We start from the raw sequence: 21,782 nt of genomic DNA on the forward strand, positions 1-21,782 counted from the left end.
TATAAAAGCTACCTTCATAATTCTACCACAAGCTTTATCAAAAATCTTCAACTTTGAAAAGTCACAAATCCAATTTCGAATGGCCATACCAAATTCTCCCCCGATTTATAATCAAAAACATGATTATAAAGCCTTCAAATGGTCATGAGAATGATCTTGAATGGATAACAATTTACTAAGCTCCCCCGCGACAAAATGACATACACAATGAAGTACAAAATCCGAAAAAGTCGTGAAAAATTTGACGTTATCATGAAAAATGACTTTCCGACCGCCAAGACTTGATGGAATCTTTATTTTTCTGTTCACGAAAAAACATGTGCGTTAAAAAAAATCCAAAACTGTTCATCGGCCCTTAAATTTGTAAACTTTTCTGAATATAGGGCAGAAACTGTCACTTGCTGAAAGACAGGGACTAGAATGGTAATTCTGCATCAATATACCCCTTTATTTGTAACAAAATCTGGAAATGGTCCAAAACTGCCAAGGCATGAAAAGTATAGGGACCAGATCGTCAAATTCCTGAAGTTGCAGGGACCAAGTGGGAAACTTTGATTTATCTTCTTCCCCACAGCGACTGATAAAAGAAGAAATGATACCACCACGATTTGTTCATTCGGTCCGAGCACAAGCAACCGAAACCAAGTTCGGTCCAAGATTGTTGATGCAAAAGCCATGTTCGGTCCGAAATCCAACTTCATGACAAGCGAAAATTTAGCCAAACCGAATCACAAGTTCGCTTTCGGTCCTCCCCTATTTCTTCCAAGTGCTTTCGTTCCAAGAGCTACCAACCAAACTCAAGTTCGTTCCAGGTACATTCCAAGGCCATTGATACAAAAGCGAAATCAAGCATCACGATGCGAACAAGGAGTGAAACCTTTAGCCAAGACGAACCACATGTTCGCTTTCCCCTCTTTCGTTCCAAGGTAACAGACGAACCCAATCATAGATTCGCTTCAATTTCGTTGATTATACCCCAAAGAGAAGCGCAGTAAACGAACGTTCACAGGTAAGGCTTTCATAGCGATTTTGACTTTATCCTTTGACCCATCGAGATTGAATCGGAAGCCAGAGTCCAGTATTATTTCCGATTGCGAGTCGATTCGCTTTGAGTCAACAATTTCAGTTCGGATTGTTGTAATCACCAATTGCAAGAACCATTTAGCTATAGCGAACAAGTCTTCAAATCAATACCAAACACAGTGAATGCCCAACTCAGAATCACGATAAATAACAAAGAAACCGACAATCATAGAAAATCGATTCAGCCTTCATATCCGATTACACTCATAAATGAAAGCACCGCTCATAAATCTATAACTTCAATTTTGACTTTTCAGATTTTGACCACAAACAAACCCAGTTCTGTTCATTGTTATTCATCCATCCTTTATCGATCCTTCAAACAATTGGTTCATCAATATGATTCCCCTGATAACATCGAATGACAATACTAGACCCAAAATCACAAACGATCATACAGATAACAATAAATGATTCTCATTAAATAAAAATCATTATCAATCGTTAATTGGATCAACAGTACACGAACAAAATTGATTAAGTCAATCAAAATCGATTTGATGACTAAAACTCAAGAACCGGACTGAATCAATAAGCGAATCAAATAGAAATTAAGAATCGTAATGTTCAATCGTAATAAAGTTAGACTTTCGTGATTCAGAAAACTGAGATTTCTAACAACGATATAAGAACAAGAAAACGATTAGTGAACCTAAACAATGGGTTTTCTAGATGAAACAAATGAACAATAAACGATTAAAAGAAAAGATTGGGCTCAATGACATCGGCTGGAAAAAAAATAGGTAAAAAACAATTGGGTCATTATCGGTGGAATATAACAGTGACAATAAATTCTTTAGTGGGAATAAAAATGAATAAAAGAGAATAAGATCGAAATCACGATGATGAACATTAACTGAATACATAAGTTTCCATGAACAGTAGATTGAACAAAAATCTTGATTCCATACCGCCAAAACACCAATAATCTTCAATATATGTGCAGAAAATCACCAAACCAAGAATCGATACTTCAAAAATAAATAGATCTTCAAAGACCCGCTCTGATACCACTTGTTAGGATTAAAACCCTAATTGAGATTTGATGAACAAGATGCGGAAAATAAGAACAAACACAAATATGAAGATTAGGTCGAATGATCACTCCATTTATTGAATTATGAGGAATAAATTCCACTTAAGAAATAAGAATCTAACTCTACAGAAACCTCACAACATGGCGGCTACATTTTGCCTCACTCTTAACCCTAATTGTGAATAATACATCACTATTTATAGGGAAAAGACAAGTCTTGGGATTTTAACCTACACTTCATCAAAGGGGCCCATTGCCATCATCCATGGAGTGCTTTGAAACCCCACATTACCATAGGACGTTGTAGTATATAAAACCCATCATTTACATGGTATAAGAGTCGACGTCCTGCACCCTCGTGGTTCAGCATATCCCTATTTATCCTAATTGAGCCTCCGAATGTAAGTGAGAGTGTTAGTGTATTCCACATTGGTGCAACAAAGTAATATAAGTGGCTATATATGATGGACTCCCCTTATGTGGGATACACTAACATCAAAATAAAAAAAAGAGATTAAGAGGAGAATTAATGGATTCCATGTGTCATTGTTTTATAGGAGTAGGAAGATAAGTATGAACAAAATATATGTGGATATTTAATTTTTCACATGCAAATGAATGGCTGCTTCAATTTTAGAGCATGGCTGTGTGGGTTACCAATTGCTCCATTTACTAATTCAGAAAGAATATAGATATCTTTTTGAAAATCAAATGTACCTAAGAAAGTCAAAAATTACATTTGAAACTCAAATTTACATCAAAGTCTCATAAAGTGAGTGTGGAGAAACTTAGAACTCAAAAAAGAGATTGTCACTTACTCACTTTGTAACGAAAAATTCAAAATTATATATTTGTCTACCGACACCAAATTCAAATACAAAATCTAACGCCCTGTTTGATAACAACATTTGAACCTCCTATCTGGTCCATATCTCTAATTCGGTCCTCAAAAAACCTCCGACTCGGTCATTGAAAAAAATTACCTGACCGAGAAAATACCCTCAATCCCTTTTCTCTCTTTCTCACGTCGCAACTCCTTTCTCTCCTTTTCTAGTCGTTGACGCCGACTCCTCCCATCTCTATCCCCTTTTACATACTCTGACTCGGTCATTGAAAAAAATTACCTGACCGAGAAAATACCCTCAATCTATTTTCTCTCTGTCTCACATCACAACTCCTTTCTCTACTTCTCTAGACGTCGACGCTGGCTCCTCCCATCTCTGGCCCCTTTTACATACGTCCATCGTTATCCATCGTCGTCGTCGTCCTACTCACTTCCGCCACTGGTTCATTGTAGCTGTCGGCTCCTTCCAACATTGAAAAATTGATTGAAAAATCTTCCTCAGGTAAGGTCGATTGAAAAATTGATGCTTTCACTGAACCGTCGTCTTCCTCAGGTAAGGTCGATTGAAAAATCGATTCCAGATGTGGAACTTCCCGCTTCCAAATTTCTAATCCGACCGTGGAAAATGTTTATCGTCATTACCTCTTTATCTCTTCCTTCTACTTTTTCGCTGTGAAGCTCTTACACGCATAGATAGAGAGGGGATGTTGGGGAGGGTAAAGGTGTGTTCTTTGGGCTCTCTATATGTGTTAGAAATGGAGAGAACTCCTTCTGAGCTTCTCAAAGATGATTCCCTCTCCATCTATGGTACGTTTTTCTTCTTTTCAATTGACATATGTTGCGAATTTGTGATGTTAATCGAGTATGTTCTGGATTTTGTTTTATGCTCCTTTATGATTTCGTCCGCGCTTTCTGTTTTGTGCAAGTTGACATGAATGTAAGTAGTTTTGATTTGAAAATTAAGAACAAAGGTAAATCTATGGAATAGTTGACATTTTTTTTAGTTTTCGGTTATTTAATCACATCGGCAATTGAGGTGTAGTTAATCGAGGTGTTTGTATTGTTATCATTCTGTTTTTGTGATCAATGTTATTTTTTTTATGTAGATAAGACACTATATAAGCTACAACTTGGTTATCATCGTGATCTAAGTTTAATTTCTGATGAATCTATGAACAGTGATACAAGTCCTTCAATGGCTACCAATAAAGCATTAGTGACAATGAATGCTTGCATAGACTCTTTTCCAAGCTCAAAGGAGGAACCACATGATAACATGTCACTCTTCTTTGTTTTATATTAGATTCTTTGATGAAATCATAAAATATGTATGTATGTTGTTCATTAGAATTTATGAAATTTTGGTTTATGTGAATTTACGAAATCTTGGTTTATTTTACAAAAAAATAAAACAGAAGGGTAAAATGGTCATTTTCAACAGTCGGCACAACGAATCAGATGCATAATCAAAAAATATGGTTTCAGTCTGATGTAGTCAGATCTTACTCAATCAACAGCTATCAAATAGCCCCTAAGAGAAGAAAATTGGAGAAACTCATAAATAATAATTCAATAAATTGTGAATCGTTTGTCGAGTCTTCTGTGTGTAAAATAACAATTACTATATTCTTCTCTTCTACACTCCAATGGCTGAATCAAATGACGGAATTTAAATGGGGGTCGAAAACTTACATATATTAATGAAAAATAACACACGCCATTCTTACATAATTCAAGGAAACAAATCACCACCAACATGAAAAAACAGAAGCAAAATTGAACTCACTTAGGGAGTGGCTCGAGGATAATGAATGAATTTTCCCATGTATGTAGAATCAAAGCTTTATTGTCATAAATTGTAGTTATAGAAAACTGAAATTTACAAAACCAAGCTCCATATAGTACAATCATGAACCTACCAGTCCTTTCACAACCAAAAATGTAGAAGTTAAAGATTTGGAAAGAATTTCTCATTGATAAAACCATCTGATTAAACAATACAACTATATATACATCAAACTAACCACCAATTAACTCAACTTTGATCAACTAACTAAACTATAGTTACAAACAACTAACTCCCTAACAGAAGGTCAAACATAGTCAACTAAAACAATAATACCAAGTTGTAATAATTATGATGGGTTGCAATCGATCGCAACGATACAACTGATCCGATCGCAACGACACAACCAATTGCAAGGATGTTGACTTCTTTCCGATCACAATCACGTAACCGACCTAATCGCGACGACACAACCGATCGCAATGATAAGAATGGATTGCAATGATGCTGACTCCTTTCGGTTAACTCCTTCTCCAATACCCCCCTCCCCTCAAGCTGGTTGGATATGGAAGCATCCCAGTTTGGATAAAGCATGCACATGATCACAGCCCGATAAAAACTTTTTAAAAACATCTGCAGGTTGTTTAGTTGTGGGAATATGAGAAACTAAAATTAATCCTGATTGTAACTTCTCTCGAACGAAATGACAATCGAGATCAACATGTTTCGTGCGTTCATGGAAAACTGGATTTTTGGCTATAAATATTGCTGCCATATTATCACATTTCAAAGGAATAGGTTTAATTTATGATATCTCGAAGCTAGCCATGAGTCTACTCAGCCAAGAAAGCTCCCATCAAACTCTACAAATAGACCAATATTCAACTTCGGCTGATGATAATGAAATTGTGGCCTGCTTCTTAGACTTCCATGAAATGGGACTCCCACCCATAGTAATGAAGTAACCACTTACAATTCTTCTTGTAGAAGGACAAGCTGCCCAATTAGAGTCATATAATCGATCACATCGACACAACTGATTCGATCGGAACGACGCAACCAATCGTAATGAAGTTGACTTCTTTCCGAGCGCAACGACGCAACTGACCCAATCACAATGACTCAACCGATCACAACGATCAGAATAGATTGCAACGATATTGACTCCTTTCCGATCGTAGCGATGTTAACTCTTTCTCCAATAAAAAAACCCTAAATTGAGAGAAGCAGGAAGAAATAATATACATAGCCGATTCAGGATCGAGAAGGAGAAGCGGAGAAGTGATAAATTAAAAGACGACATTTTTTTTGACGAAGGGCCGTCAGTTTCTTTAAGTTGAATCATACATACTTATAAAGCTAGCATTTTTTCTTGAATCCAATGCATTTGAAACCCCATTTTTTAACTTCCTCAAACCACATTCATTTGAAACCCCATTTTTTAACTAATGCAACTCAAAAGTTTTCTTAATTATGATTTAACACTCAAAAATTTTATAACTTATATTATGTTTAATTAGCATTTAGTGAAAACTGTTACTATAAAAAGGCCAATCTTTTGTGTCTTTTGTGTTATATAAAATCTTACATGTAAGAAGGATTTGAAGATATTGTGATTCAAAAGTTTTCATATAGTTGAAGCATTCACGATACAAATATGATGATTTCAAGAAATGGGTTATGTCGCATCGATGGTAATTGTAATATGATTTTTTCTTTCAACCAAAACAAATGAAGCTTTTCTATTCTTTCTTTATATTCAGTTTCTCATTTAATCTTTATATGTGATTTGTGTGTATTATTCAATCTTGAATGTGACTCTCCAAACGTCAATGTTTTGCTTGTAATATCTTTCTGATTCTTCTTTTTCAAGAAAAATATTTTGATTGCAGGTTAGTGAAGAATTGTCATCAAATTTCTATGGTTGAATAGTGTTAAATGAAAAAAGAAGATTCAAAAAATATATATAGGTTTTTTTGTTTGAGCAAAGTTGACGAATGTTAGTTTGTTCTTTTGATTTAAATGTATGTTTATGTAACATCTTTATTTATATATTCAAGCACCCAATGCTCTTATTTATTTGATCGTAGCTTTTCTATTTTGATTATGTTTACTTTCTATTATTTTTTTGTTGCGTTATCCTACACAACATATTTAAAACATATTTAAAAGACAATATTTAAAAGATAACATAATTTTGAACATTTGATATGTAATTTTGATAGACTTATCATGATATGTTCTTCATATTAAAGTAATTTATCCATATTAGTACGACAAGAATTACATATGACAGTTACGAAAATATATATATTATATGTGATTTGTTTAACATATATATATGCACCTATGTATATTATAAATTTATAATTAAATATCTTTATGTTTAATAATTGAAGGGATTAAAATGATGCATCAAAACCAATTATTTAGACGAATATAATAATAATAATAATAATAATAATAATAATAATAATAATAATAATAATACATTTCCAAGTACCACATTCATTTGAAATTCACACTGCAACTCAAGAGTTTTCTAATTTATGTATATTTATTAGTTACAACTCAAAACTTTTTAAATTATGATTATTAATTAGTAATCACTAATAACTTTTTATTTTCCTTTCTTTTATAAGGTTGTAAAGTTTTTCTCATTAAAAACACTAATGTATTTGAAGAGATTTGTGATTTAAATATGAAGATTTAATATAAATGTTATAATAGATGTTTTAGTGTTTTTATGTTATTAAAAGTTATAGTGTTTATTTTTCATATTTTTTATTATTCGTTGTATATATATATATATATATATATATATATATATATATATATATATATATATATATATATATATATATATATATATATATATTTATATCCTTTTTAATACAAATGTTATAATAGATGTTTCTCTATTTTTTTGTTACTAAAAGTTACAGTTCATATTTTTGTTCATACGTTTTGTTACCGGTTATATTATCATTCATTTGATATATATTTTACACAATTTTAAACGGTTTATAAAATTATTAAATAATTGTATATATCACAATGACTTAAAAATTAAACTATAATGTTTAATAAAACTAATATGTTAACTATATGTTTGCTTTACTACTAACATTTTGTTTCAAAGTAGAAATATTAAATAATAATTTGGTAAAAGTTATTATTTTAACTATATAATTTTATTCACGTGCAACGCGCGGGATTCGGCTAGTTTATAATAAACTTCGACATTCATTTTTCTTGTAAATATTTTCAAATAAAAACCACATGGTTTTACAACAAATGTCATAATGTATTTGCTTCTTTTAGGAAAAACTCTTTTTGTCTATTTTTTCTTGTGGACTAGTTCTCTTACATATTTTTTATCTTTTAGCAGAACATACACGTAAAAACGTCTTTCGCATCTTCTTCCTCGAAATAACATGGGAAAGGGTTAATCCCAAACTCACTAACGTCTTCTTAAAAAAACATCGATTAAAAGAAAAGGTTGAAACAAAACACACTCGTAACCTGAACCCAAAAACAAACCACACTTCTTCACTTGCAAGAGCGGATATATTTATAGTAAGAGGCTGGCACGTGTTGTACCCTAATCTCCTTTAATCCATGTAATGCATTTAGCCTATTTTAGTATATATGAGACCTTTGTCCATGTCCCCTCCAACTTTTTTAACGGGTTCAATTTGACCTCGGTGTTATCCCTAAAAAATAATTTTTAATTCTTGGTGATAACAATTTTTTTCTTTATTTATAGTTAAACATATAATGTCGTGGATGAGTTTTTAGTGGGTTTACCCGATTTTCATATTATTTAAGTATTCAATTTTTCCTTTTATAGTATAAACCCAACTTGACTCATTCATATTTTATATAATTAGGATATTTTATTGCAAATTGGTAAAATATATACAACTTCTTTTAATGTCTTGTTGCAATAAATTTCTTCAATTAAATACAGAATAACAATTATTGATTAAAATTTACATAATAATTTGGGTGTTGCGTTAGATTTAAAAAAATATTTGTAAATAATGGATGATTATATATCAACTGATTAGTGGTAGGTTAATTGATGATTATGAATTAACGCTTATGGTAAATTGAAATTTTTAAAAAATGACTTTTGCTTCCATCGCCCCCTTCTATCCCTTTCTCTCACATGACGCTCCATCCCTGGACCACCACCAGAGTGAGTCCCCATCTCTTAATCGATGTTGGATGTTTTTTTATAAAATCGATCTACATCTCCTATGTCCGCCTCCGACGCTGCTTCTTTGCATTTAACTTCTACAAAAAATTGTTTAGTTCGGTTAAGGTTTCTTGAGGAAGCTACTAAAATTTTTGTTGTTTTTTCGGCTACGGTTTTAAAATTTATGCCCTCAATAATTCAAATGAGATTGTTAAGGAAGCTATTGAAGAAGAATTTATGGATGCCATGGCTCAAGCTAATTCAACTAGGATGTTTATTTAGTTTAAAAAAAAACAATTCTTACGTGCTTATTAACTCACCGGCAATTTCGGAATTTCGAATCTTGAATCGCTACCTTAACCGGCGGGACCAAACGCCGGTAGGGTTTATTGACTTTTTCACTTACGATCATTGCAATCATGCACTCAAGATGGATGGACGAGGGAGGAAAGAAGCATAGGAGGGTTCCTGTAAGTTCTTCAGTATCTTCTTTCTTCTTTACTAATTTTCCAGAATCGGTTCAGTTATCAGATATTTGGCGTGTTTGTGGACGGTTGGGTCAGATTGTCAATGTCTTTATTTCAAGAAAGTTGACACGTATGGGTAAAAGGTTTAGATTCATTAGATTCGTTATGATTAAGAAATTGTGTGATGTATGGTTTGGTTCGCATAAGCTTTTCGCATCAACTCCACATCTTCCTAAAGACGATAGTAATCTGAATAAACGTGGTGGGATTGGTAATGTCATGAAAATTGTTATTCATGATCAATACTATGCAAGTGTTGTTAAAGGAGCATCTTTGCATGAACCCGAACCTGATAAGGTTATAAAAGATGATATTATTGATCTTTATTCTGGTGATTTTATTGTTGAAAACAAGAGACGTACGTGTCTTGTTACGACTAGGGATTTTCCAACTCTCCCTAATTCACGTATGTTGTGTTTAGAAGAAGGTTTTTTAGATTTTGAGATGAGATATGTGGGTGGGTTATGGGTAATGATCGGATTTAAGTCAAAACATGCATGAAATTTTTTTACGAGGAGTGATTCTATGGACTATTGGTTGTTGGAAAAACGTGAATGGGATCGAAGCTTTGTTTGAATATTTACATAGTTTGAAAACACAACCATTACATTATAATATGAATATTTACATTGTTTGAAAACATAGTTTGTTCGCATCAGTATATAACAAAAGTAAAAGTCGTGACTCCAAAATGCTCCGTCTTCTCCAAAAGTTGGCAATAGTGCCTGTCTATTGTTGCCCTGAGAATACAAGCAGTTTTAAAATATCAGCATAAAGCTGGTGAGTTCATAAGCGTTTAGTTCTGGTGAAAGAAATGTTTCTTTGATCATTTGAAAAGTATTTCCCAAGAAAATCCTATATTTTCTTATGAAAGATGTTTGATTATCCGTTAGTTGTATGTTAAACAGCCAACTTACGTAAGGTTGAGTTATCCCAGGAAAATCCTATATTTTCCTTAAAAGTTGATAGTTGGTTATATGTTCTTGTCTGAGGTGTACAAGTATCTATCATACTTGTATCGTTAGGCGTATTTTCCTTGAAAAACCTTGTTTGCTCTTTGTGAGGTGTATTAGCCTTATTACATAAATAAAACAAATAAATAAGTAGTGAACTAAATCCTAAGGTTATTACCGATACTCTCTAGTAAAAATCGGTTATTACTTTGAGGTTAGTTCACTTGTTTCATTATTACAAAAGTAAATTTCGTTATCTAGGTTGCGAGTGTCATAACCGTACTTAGACTTGATATGGCACGTAACGGGGCCAGTATCATTTTATGACTTTGTCACCCGTAGACCTGACGGTCCCACTGTAGCTAGCAGCGAGGTGCGGGATAGTCAGTCCCGTATAGATGTATACACAGCAGTCACGCTCTCCCTACAAGAGATTCTGGTTACAAGTGGTAGTCCTACACTCTCGAATCCGGTGGGAGTGTTACCAAGGACGTGTCTCCAACTTAAGACTAACAATTTGCATGTAATAATACTGAAATCCTGTTTATGTTTTGTATGAATTCTTTATAAAATATTACATTTTATGACAAGATTCACAAGTTCCTTGCTTTAGTTTTTTTGAAAATTGTTTTTACGAGTTGATTTCTTAATCGTTTGGTAAAACTGTTTTCTGTGTTAAAAGCATACTGAACATATAATTATTTTAAACAAAATAATATACTATGAGTACAAGTTTCCTTGTACTTTTGCTTGTATTCCCCCCTGAAAACATGAAAAACTCGGAAAAGCGTAGGGGTATGAACTCACTGTTTGACGTGGGAATCGAGTGTAAGCTGCTAGGAATTGCTGAGTGTCAAATAAAGCCTCGGGCACAATCGGATCCTATTTAGCATGTAACAGTACATATATGCATTAGGTGAGGGCTTAACACTATTTGCTATGGAAGGAAATCATCCTAGGGACCCGAAAACACTTAAAACTAAGTGTTAGAATCACTTATGATTTGAAAATGGGGAGTTTGCGGTCGTAAAAGGAGTGTACGTGTTGGGCTTATAGTGTTGCGTCATGGGCTCGGTCCTTAGCCCGATTTTGATTGCCGGTTTAGGCCTGTCCAACCGTGCATGTTTTCTCTAGGGTTTAGTATTTAAGCTGCATGCATGCAGTCTTTGTAGACACACTTTGATTTTTATTCTTTTTGAGGATTGTAAACCCTAGCTCGCCTCTACAGTGGAAGTTCTTCATAGAGCTCTGCTGAGGCGTGACTATATTTGAATCATAAGCATATTGTTGATTCTGTTATTGTGTTTGTTTTGTTTGATCTTTATCTTTTACCTGTGAAAGATCTAATCGATCTAAGATTTATTCTCATCAATTGGTATCAGAGCAGGAGACTGTGTAATTCATACACATCTCTTCTGTTGAAGAAGTTATCAGGGTTTTTCCGCATTAATTGATATTAATTGAGCCGTCATTCCATATTGGCGTGTCTCTTTAATTGTCGATCTTACCCTAACGATAAATTACAAGTCTGATCTTAAACAGGTTATTGATCAAACTTCATCACAATGTCCATGGATGATTCGCAAACCAATCCAATCAACATCTCCAATAGTATCGGATCAACGACTAGGATTCCAATCTTGTACACTCAAGATTATGACGTTTGGACACATCACTTCGAAGATTATGTGAGTGGCTCAGAAGATGATGGGTACTTGATCTGGGAAGCTATCACTGTTGGCCCGTTTGCTCATACAAATAGCTCAAGGATTGTCAAAACTCAAAAGGAGTACAATCAGCTTGTGAGTGATGTGAAAGACATTCCTCAAGACGAGAAAGATAAGTTTAAATGTAACATTAAAGCCTTAAGAATGATTAGGTTTGCATTGCAGTCAGATACATTTCGTTTGGTGAATTCTTGCACTACAGCTAAAGAGATATGGTACAGGCTAAAAGAATTGTATTCCACCGACGCAAATCTGGAACATTCGATTTAAACTCTTTTGCTTTCAGAGTTTGGTGATTTCAAACAAAAGCCAGAAGAGAAACTGGTTCAGGCTTTTGATCGTTTTAATCATCTCTTGAGTAAGATGATAAAGCATGGGATCGAAAGGAAAGTTATTGAACAGAAAGTTACCTTCATGAACGGTCTTAGACCCGAATGGATGGCGGTCGTGTCAACAGTAAAGGCACATGAACAGTTTAAATCGTATTCTCTGGCGAAACTGGTGGGAATTCTAAAATCCCATGAAAGTGCTTTGACTAAGGAAACGAGTGTGGTGTCTAGCTTGGGTTCGTTAGCCCTTGTTTCTAAAGGAAAAAGTTATGTTGAAGAAGAGGAGGAATTAGATCTTTCTGACTATGATCTAACTAGTGAAGAGTATGCCCTGATGGTCTCTAATCCTAGAAAGTTCTTTAAAAGGAAGTTCCCAGCCAACAAAAACCGAAATTGGCAGGGAAGTTACAGCGCTGAAAAGGTTAAGGAGGAACCGAAGATAGCGTCGAAGTAAGAAGAGTCCAAGAAAGAAGTGAAAATTGGTGGAGACTCGGGATTTGATTGCCATTACTGTGGAGGCAAGAATCATTTTGCCAAGGACTGCATGCTGAAAAAGAGGGCAGAAAAGACGGATGATGATGATGAGGAAGCGAGCCTCATGAGACGACTGGAGGATATCAAGAATAGAAAGTCTGCTGCTAACAATAAAACTATGAATGCTTTGATTGTACAGGATATAGACTACCGTGATGAATTCGGTGGCATGGAAGTATGGTCCACAGACTCAGAGGACGAAGAAGTAAGAAAACCCACTCATGGCAAGGCGATGCTGGTAAAAGAAGAACACACTGCTGGAAGGTTTTTCATGGTGACCGAAGGTGTATCCCAGATGAGAGGATATACAACTGATGGAGGAATAGAAGGTGAGAAGGAGCGAGAGGACAGGTGTTTTGCTACGAAACCTGTTAGTACTCAGATCAATGAATGTGATGAGTTGATCAAGAAGGTACAAAATATTCTTGCTTCTCTAAAAATACCTGTTACTAACTATGAAAAGGAACTGAATAGCTTAAAATCTAAATTTTCTAGTATAAGTAGTAGTCTTTCCCAAACCCGTGTCACAAACTCTAACCTGACTGATCAAATTAGCAGGGTATCGTCGAAGAGTGAGGAAAGGAGGATGTGGATTGAGCTGAATAGCTTAAAATCTAAATTTTCTAGTATAAGTAGTAGTCTTTCTCGTTGAATGCCAAATTAAGTTCAGAAAATAAAATTAATGTTGAAAGTGCATCTGAACTTAATGAGGACGATGATCTGAGTGAAATCTCTGTAGAGGATGTGGTGGACTGTTCTGAGTTTGTCAAGAGCGAACCTAAAACCCACAAAATTCTGATTTCTGAAAATTCAGTTGAATACGCTCGACTATCCAAAGACACGACCAAAGTCCTTAAAGAAAAAGCGGTTGTGTATCAAAAGGTACAATCAACTCCAAATCAAGTATACAAGGTTAATGGAGTAACTCAGCAACAAACAGCCGAACTGACGGCGATAGTAGCAGAAGATAATGTTGACGGATGTGATGAATTCTTCTGGTCAGCACCTATTGACAATGCTGATGAAACAGTAGGTTTGTCACAAAAGACCACATGGAGTGTGAGAGGCAGATATATAGCCGAACCACTTAATGATCCTACTCGTTTTGATGAGCCGAGCACAAGTGGGACTAAAAAGTCTTCAGATGAGCAAGTGGTTATTTCAAGCGAAACCAATTCACCTAAGTGCAAAGCTAATATTCAAAGTTCTGAGAAAAAGGCTAACATTCATAGAAACCCAAAACAGGTGAGAGACAGAAAGCATCAAAGAAATGTGAGGTACAAGAAAAACCTTACCGAAAGGAAGCTGTTCTGGAGATCTCAAAATCCTAATTATGTTCGCTATGAAAAACCTTCTAAACAAAAGGAGGTAAGGAACAAAAAGGGAAGCACCGGGTCGCAGGAAGTAAGGAACCGAAAGGGTGGTTTCGGTCCCTCGACTGAAATGAACCGAAGGGAGAGCTTCGGTTCTCAGAACCACATCAACCGAAAGAACGGTTTCGGTCCTCAGCCCAATAACAACCGAAAGAACGGTTTCGGTCCTCAACTCAATAGCAACCGAAAGAGCGGTTACGTTTCTCAACCCTGCAAGACCAATCAAATGAATAGAAGATCCGATGTCCCTTCTAAACCTAACTCTTCTCGTTCTAATTATTTCAAGGATTTAAAGGGGAAAGGAAATCTCTTTCCAGAAGATGACAGACGTGCAAAAGAAATCCAAAAGAATGCAGACGTCAACACCTCAAATCGTACGCCTTTCGAATTTAAGTCAAACAAAATTAAAGTTTTCACTATAAAAAGAAAAGATGAAACAACTTTAATTAAACGTAATTATTTGGTTGATATTTCTCTTACTATTCCCTCTCCTGTAAAAGGCTCACAAGGACCCAAGAAACTTTGGGTTCCTAAATCTGTTTAATATTTTGCAGGTTATGCGTGACGAGCAGTTTGACGAAGAATGGTATATTGACAGTGGCTGCTCACGTCACATGACAGGCAGGAAGGAAGAACTGAGGGAGTTTCGGTCTCTCAAGGATGGTGGTATTGTGAAGTACGGCAACAACTCGTTTGGAACTATTAAAGGCTATGGCATGATTACGAATGGTGATTTCTCAATTAGAAAGGTCGCATATGTTGAAGGGCTTCAACATAACCTTATCAGCGTATCACAGCTAGTCGTTGGGACTAGATTGAAGGTATCATTTGATGATGAAGGCTCAGAGATAGTCGAGAAGAAGTCAAATAACATTCTACTGAAAACGAAGCGAAAAGGGGAAATGTACCCTTTAAACCTCAATCCAATTCGAGGTAAACCAGCAGTTTGCTTACTCACGAAGGCTCATTCAGATGAAAGCTGGTTATGGCATCGACGTCTCTCTCATCTTAATTTCAAGGATATAAACAAACTGGTTTTAGGAGATCATGTTCGAGGTCTTCCAGTTCTCAAATTCGACAAAGAACATTTATGTGCAGCCTGTGAATTGGGAAAACAGAGTAGACAAAGTCATCCCTCCATTATCAATACAAAAGTGATAGAGCCATTGGAATTATTGCACATCGATCTGTGTGGCCCCTCTTCCATTGAAAGCATTGGTGGAAATAAGTACATTTTGGTCATTGTCGACGACTTCTCTCGCTTCACATGGGTATTTTTCTTGAAGCAAAAATCTGAGGCTACTCCAAGGCTCAAGCTCTTCATAAAGCAGGTTGAAATTCAACTAAGGAAAGTTGTTCGTAACGTAAGAAGCGACAACGACTTGGAATTCAAAAACAAAGATTTCGAAGATTTTCTTGCTAAGAAGGGAACGACTCATAATTTTTCAGCCCCATATACTCCACAGCAGAACGGAATTGTTGAAAGAAGAAACTGATCTTTGTGCGAAGCAGCTCACACTATGCTAAGCTTCGCTTCATTGCCTCTGTATTTCTGGGCTGATGCTATCGCTGCCGCTTGTTACACTCAGAACCGATCATATCTAAACAAGCGATTCTCTCACACTCCTTACGAGATCTTAAACAATCGCAAACCAAATGTGAAATTCTTCCATATGTTTGGTTCCAGGTGCTTCGTCTTCAATTCTAAAGAGAAGCGAAATAAGTTCGATGTTAAGGCTGATGAAGGTATATTCCTAGGTTACTACCTGAATTCTAAGGCATACAGAGTTCTGAACAAGCGTTCTAAGAAGATTGAAGAAACATACTATGTCACTTTTGACGATAGATATGTTAAGAAGATGAAGGCAACCGAAAGTACAACTTAGGAAATCTTTCCAAAGACTGGTCACGTAACAGCCCCAATTTCAAATCTTTTCGAGCAATACATGCTTCTTTTTGATGAGCCTCACACAACAATTAATTCTGAATCAACAGCGAAAGACAACAAGGTTGACAGTCTAAAGCAAATCATTGATGATGCTGCTCAAAAGATGGCTGCTGATCATCCTAAAGCAACCGAGAGGCCAGTCGAAGGTGAACCTTCAAATGACCGCCCTTCAGTCCAGGGGGAGGGTCCGAATCCACAACAAGATCAAGGTCCTTCATTCCAGGGGGAGAATTCAACGTCACAATCATCTGGCTCAACCGAAAGTCCAAACGCAGGGGAGCATTCTGATCCAGAATTCGTGTCATCATTCGAGGGGGAGAGTACACATGTCAATGATGATACTTTATCAGAATTGGAAGAAGAAATCGAGGCAGAATTGGATCCCTCTTGTGATCCAAATTATCCTCCACTTATTAAATGGACCAAAGATCATCCTCAGAGTCAAATTATTGGAGAATCTTCAGAAACGGTGTTAACTCGATCACAGATCAAAGCGAAACAAGTTGCACTCTTTTCTCAAGTAGAGTTTTTCATGTTCAACTCCTTTGTTTCCAAAGTTCAACCGAAGACCGTTAGCTCAGCACTTGATCATTCTGACTGGGTTCAAGCCATACAAGATGAGTTGAATGAGTTTGAAAGAAACAAAGTATGGCGTCTTATTCCAACTCCAAAGGATGCCTCGGTTGTCGGTCTCAAATGGGTATTTAGAAATAAGATGGATAAGGAGGGGAACGTGATTCGCAACAAAGCTCGTTTAGTGGTGAAAGGCTACTGTCAAGAAGAAGGTATCGATTATGAAGAGACTTTCGCACCAGTTGCTAGATTAGAGTCTGTTCGTATCTTTCTTGCCTATGCTGCACACAAAAACTTTGAAGTCTATCAGATGGACGTCAAGTGTGCCTTTCTCAACGGTGAACTTGAAGAAACTGTGTACGTTGAACAACCGCCGGGCTTCGTGAACGAAAAGTATCCAGGTCACTGCTACATACTTGACAAAGCGGTATATGGCTTAAAGCAGGCTCCCAGAGCATGGTATGAAACTCTCACTCGGTTCTTAAAAATGTCTAGATTCAAACAAGGCTCGGTTGACCCAACCTTCTTTCGAAAGAGAGAGGGTAACCACCTTATGATAGTCCAAATTTATGTTGATGACATCATCTTCGGCTCCACGAATCCCAGCTTAACAGCTGAATTCAGGAAGTTGATGGAAACTAAATTTGAGATGAGCTCAATGGGTCCAATTAACTTTTTCCTTGGCTTAAACATTAGACAGGGACCCGAAGGCATCTTTATTAACCAGGAGGCATACACCAAGACACTGCTTGCTAAGTTTGGAATGATGGGAGACTCCAGAGTTAAAGTTCCAATGGCTTTTGGGACAAAGCTTACACCTTCCTTGGAGAAGCCAGCCGCTGACATGACTCTTTATCGACAAATGATTGGCTCACTGATGTATCTCACGGCCAGCAGACCTGACATCATGTTCTCAGTTTGCTATTGTGCCAGATTTCAAGCTAACCCACGTGAACCTCATTTGCAAGCTGTGAAAAATATCTTTCGATATCTGAAGCGAACCTCCTCTCTCGGTCTTTGGTATCCGGCCAATTCAGGATTCTTTGTTCAAGCGTTCTCAGACGCTGACTTGGGCGGATGTGGATTAGATCGTAAGAGCACCACTGGAGGATGCCAATTTCTAGACGGTAAATTGGTCAGCTGGCAATCGAAGAAACAAACCTGTGTTTCTCTTTCCACGGCTGAAGCTGAATACATCGCTGCTGCCTCATGCACATCTCAGGTGATATGGATACAGAGTCAGCTTAGAGATTACGGGCTAAATATGAAAAAAATCCCATTATATCGCGACTCTAAAAGTGCAATTAGGATCTGTCACAACCCAGTACAACACTCAAAGACTAAACATATCGCACTGAGGTATCACTTCATTAAAGATCACGTGGAAGATGGCAACGTCAAAATTCACTTTGTAAGGACAACTGATCAACTGGCAGATATATTCACTTAGGCTCTTCCTGAAGCAAGTTTCAACAAGATTTTGCAAGGCCTAGGCATGATGGAATCGGAGTCAGTACCAAAATCGCCTTCGCTTCAATAAAGGTAAGAGGCGAAATAGAGTGAACCGAAATGAACCGAGCGTTCGGTCTATTTCGGGTTCGGTCTATTTCGGGTTCGGTCTATTTCGGGTTCGGGTCGACCATGAACCGAAATGAACCGAGCGTTCGGTCTATTTCGGGTTCGGTCCATCTGAACTCGTTTGCCTCTTCTCAAAACAAGGCGTTTTGTTCGGTCCAAAAATACTTTATCTTTCTGTTTTTATTTCTTTTCAGAAACCTTCCAAAAATTCAAAAATATTTCTGTTTCTTTGTTTGTTGGTTTGTGTGGTGTGTTTCTTTGTTCTTATTAGGTAATAAGAGAACCTGTAAATCAGAATATGGAACTAAGGCAGGTATATTTCTTTCCTTCAGTACTAGTTAAGTGTCCCTAGAAGCATGCTGTTGTATGTTGACCAAAGCCTCGAACGATTCTGAGTAAAGCCTTAATGACTTGATAAATACAAATCTGGTCTCACCAATCAGGCTATAACATTTACTCTAATCATGAGCTGCCATACTCCTCTCAAATTGAGTTAAGAGGTTTTCTGCTTTGTCAATCAGTTCTAGCAGAGGCACTTTCGTTTCTTTTACCTACCTTATTTTTCTCCATCACTGATTCGTTTCACATTTTGTAACCCTTGAGACTCTCAGCCATAACCACTGAGGTTTATGGTTATACTAATTCTGTGTTAATGATCTTAAGTTCGTTCACCACGACTTAAGTAAAACCCAAAATCCAACTCCCTTACTGAATTGACGGCGAATACTTTACCGTTTGATCTATGAAATCTCCTTTTTCGTTTTGCGCGATCCTAATGAAAGTGCTTATTACCAAAGCTTTTCTTCCAAATGGATCCAAGTTTTAATTTTAATTTTTTTTTCCAATTACGATTTCAACAAGTCACTGAATATGTTCCCTACCTACTTGTTCAATAGATTACATCGATCTAACAAGTACTTCATTCAGTTTCGGTCTTATATCAAGTCTCGAATTCATGAATTGAAGCGAAAGCCACCTGTTATGAGCCTTAGATTTAAAAGATGCCTTTCAATACTTCTTAACAAGTATTTGATCGTTATTTAATGGGAAGCCATACAAGCACTTTAAGGTCTCTCTTGACTTTGAAGGAAGAGATTCGTGCCCAGAATCAGCTGCTTTATGTTTTTTTTAAGACATCACAAATTATCTTGCACAAGTCGCTTTATTTCTTTATCTTTTACACTCTATGCACAAATTTTTTTTTCCAAAAACTAGTTCTATTAATGGTGCTTCAATGATCGATAAAGTTAAAAAGCGATGACGATTCATGTAAAATATGGGGTGACGATTGGGATAGAGTTAAGGCTGACTCAACATTTCTCCAACCGTTAAGATGATTTGAAAAAGTGCTTTTTATGGAATGGCGTGTAAAAAGGAAACGCCCTTTCTCTTTCATGCGTCATCCCTGGGTATGACTACTGTTCATCTGTCAAATCAGGCGCCAGTTCAAATAACTCCAAGATATCAGCCGGATTTTTCTCTCTCCTACTTGTACGTATAAAAGGATTTGGCACGCTGCTCTTTACCCTTTTATCACTTTCAAAACTCTCGAAGAACAAAGGCGATTCATCTTACTGTTCATCTTCTTCTCCAAGTTTCTACAATGGCAGAATCTTCTTCAGTTCAAGATACCTCTGTTCACCCAACCCTTCTCACTATCAAACCTCAACAAAACCTGATCATCGATCTCACACCCTTTGTCTATGAACCCTACATGATGTATGTTGTTGAGTGTCTTAAATACTCGCCTTTAGTCGACGCTCTGTCAAGAGTCGAAGTTGTTCCCATGGCCTGCCTCTCACTAATCTACTCCACTGCTTACTACGACAAAGCCGCTGAAAGGATTCACTTTCAACTCCACAATGAGAAGTCCTCCATCTCCAAGAACCGCTTCTGTGCCCTAATTGGTCTCTCTCAAGAACCAACCAAAGTAAACCCTGAATCGATCACTACTGGTCAGTTGTTCTCCATGTTTTATCAAATGGGGTACACTGAAACCCTAACCACCATCACCAAGTTCAATAAGTCTTGCCTTCCTCCTCCATGGAATGGCTTATTCACTCTACTGTTCAAAGGACTCTCTGAGCGCAGCGCCGGCTCAGATGGAGCAAGCAAGTCCTTTATGACTGTGCTTTACGATCTATATCACGGGATTGATATGGACTATGGTACAATCATCTGGCAACAACTGATTCAAAGCTTGAGTTCTTCCTCACGACACTCCGAAATCTCGTGTGGACGGTATTGGTCAATCATCACAAAGTGGGTAATGGATCGCCTTCACGTTCTAATCATGGCAGACTCTCTTCTCTCCTTTATTGCTACTTTTCACACAACGAAGATAATTGTCACAGATCTAACCAAGTATTCTTTCACTGGATCCATCCCTGACAACATGCTTGCTTGTCTGCCTGAAGCAAGTAAACTTCTGCAACAATACAGGAAGTTTCCTTCTTCGGGTCCACGGGAACTAACCCTAGCCATGGTTCGATCCATTGAAGAAGCTGACAAGCCAGCCAAGAGGGGAAAGAAAGCTGCGACTCAGAAGGAGACGAAGGTTGCTAAAACAACCAAGGGGCGAACCCCTACGAAGCGAAGGTCAGACAAGGCCGCTATATCCCAGCCTGAACCCAAGAAGCAGAAAAAGCCCGCTCGGAGACTCATACTCCAATCTTCAAGTGATTCAGACTCAGAGTATGTCCCTCCCAAACACACATCTGCTCCTCCTTCAGAATCTGAAAGCGAAAGCTCTGACGAGGAGGCTTCGGGTCGTGGTAATACCCCGCCTCGCTCTCCTACCCCCGAAATTCCAGTTCGCTCCCTCCCTCCTTCTCCTCCACCCATTTCTGTCCCAGTATCCATACCTCCTATATTTCCCATCTCTACATCTCAACCATCTCACACTACTCCCATCCCTAATCCAATCTTTACCAACACTACCACTACCACCACTACTCCACAAGCTCATTCTGGAGCTCCTATCCCACCTGTTACCACTGAACCTCCTGTCACAACCAAACCCTTATCACCTACCCCATCTACTGACACCACCCCTGTTCTTGGAGGTGAGGACTTGGAATTTGATTCCACCTATTTCAGTCCTTACCGTGTCCAGAGTGATGACGATGAAGATGCACCTGTAACCAAGCGTCATCTCAAAGCAGTCAATGATAAACTTGATCAACTTATTTCCTCTTCTTCCTCTGGGGCTTATTCAGATGCTGCTCTCAAAGCATTATTTTCTTCTGTTGTAAAAGAACATGGTGCATCCCTTTCTGCTGCAGCCA

Source organism: Lactuca virosa, chromosome 4, assembly GCF_052849685.1.
Source record: "Lactuca virosa cultivar CGN04683 chromosome 4, Lactuca_virosa_CGN04683_v6, whole genome shotgun sequence".
In the NCBI taxonomy this organism is placed as follows: Eukaryota; Viridiplantae; Streptophyta; class Magnoliopsida; order Asterales; family Asteraceae; genus Lactuca; species Lactuca virosa.